Source organism: Capra hircus, chromosome 19, assembly GCF_001704415.2.
Source record: "Capra hircus breed San Clemente chromosome 19, ASM170441v1, whole genome shotgun sequence".
NCBI lineage: Eukaryota > Metazoa > Chordata > Mammalia > Artiodactyla > Bovidae > Capra > Capra hircus.
The window spans coordinates 54,772,889-54,774,785 of NC_030826.1; positions in this window are offsets into that span (position 1 = coordinate 54,772,889).

Sequence of the window (1,897 nt, forward strand, 5' to 3'; positions counted from 1 at the left end):
CAGTGGGAGGGCAGCAAAGGAGAAACAGCCCCCTCCCTGGCCCTGGGGACTCACAAAGGCCCGGCTTGCCCAGGGCTCGGTTCACGTCCCCCAACTCCCCCACCACGAGGGCCTGCCCAGGCTCGCCTGCGGTCCTCGCCTGGGCCTGTCTCCAGCTCCTCCCTTCCTCGGTCCCTTTCTGTAGGGACAGGGGGTGAGGTTAGAGAGCCCCAGAGCCAGGGCCCTTCCCACCCTGGTGCAATCACCCCACCTGGCACCTTCCCTCCAATGCAGACTGGGGGTGAGGAAGGCCACCAGGAAAGATGACAGAGTGCCTACACCCTACTCTCCCACCATCAGGTTCCACCCTGTGAGGAACCAACCTACCAGAGTTCTGATGGGGAAACTGAGGCACAGGAAATGGGTGACACTCAGCAGACACCTTTCAACCCCCTCGCCCCAGCTTTGCCTGGAACCCATCACTCCCCACCCCCGGCCCCCACCTAGCCCTACCAGCACAGCCCCTTCCCCCAGCACGCGTGAGCACACACACACACAGAGGCAGGCACAAACAGAGGCACTGTCCCACACAATCCTGCCCAGCCTCCACGGACCCCTTTTTCCCGAAGCCCCTTTCTTTCCCTGCACTCAAGGCTGGCTCCTGGCCAACCTGGCATTCCCCGGTTAACTTGCTGCTTTCACTTGCTAATTATTCCAAATATTTCAGAAGGGCATGCACACTGCGAGGCCAGTAGGCTGGGCCCTTACTGAGCTCGGGAGCCAGCCCACTCTCTTCCCACAGCTCGCTGAGGAGGCTGCCCGTCTTCCCTCTTGAGACACCACCCTGCCAACAGCAGTGGCTCCCTCCCTCTCCCCACCACCCACCAGCCTTCCTCCTCACGTTCCCCAGCACTAAGGGAACATGGGGGCTCCAGGCTCTCCACTGGTCCCCAGGATCAGCCTCCAGCCCCCGCGAAAGCGGGGGAGGATTGACAGAGGGGGCCTGTCACTGTCCTTCCTCCTCACCCTCTGCCTGGGCCCCTCCTGGGGGAAGTGGGGCAAGGTCAGGGTGCAGGTGAGAAAAGGCTGAAGGAACCTCTGGCTGCCAGGAATAACCACCAGGAAGAACCACCAGGAGTTGAAAATCCCCGTACCTGGGACTAGTGTCTCTGGCGAGGCGGGGTGGGGAGGTGCAGTGGGGAGCAGCAGGCATCGGTACTTCTAAGGGTCCAAAGACACTTTCTAGGAGCAGCCAAAGCTGAGAGGGGGGCTGTGAAGTTGGCCAAACACAGGGCTTCATTGTACTGATGGGGGAGGAAAGCGTGAAGGGTGGGAAGCGTGAGTATCAGATCTTGTCCCTCCTATTCATTCCTGCCCTGACCCTTAGCTGGGTGGCTTTTTAAAAAGAGATGTTCAGGGACTTCCCTGGTGGTCCAGTGTCTATGACTCTATGCTCCCAAAGCAGGGGGCCTAGGTTCGATCCCTGGTCAGGGAACTAGACCCCGCATGCCACAGATAGACCAGGTGCAGTCAAATAAATAAAAATATTTTTTAAATTAAAAAAATAAAAATGACATTCGTTTACTTCAGATTTATTTGTAGGTTCAGTGTAATCCCAATCAAAATATATTTGCACCATTGACTAAGTTGCAGACAGGACGCTCCATTAGTACTAAATACTTTAGTGTGTATTTCCTTAGAACAAGCACACGCTTTCGTGATAACCCTAGCACCATCGTCACAATCAGGAAATTGACATTGACTTGGTAATCACATCTTGTTGGCCTGGTAATGCTCCTCTCCATCCCAGCATCTCAGTCCAGGACCCCACATCGCACTGAGTTGTCCTTTCTCTTTTGAGCTGTGTGGCTTTGAGCCCATGACCCAAGCTCCCTGAGCAGGTTTCTCATTTCCTTTG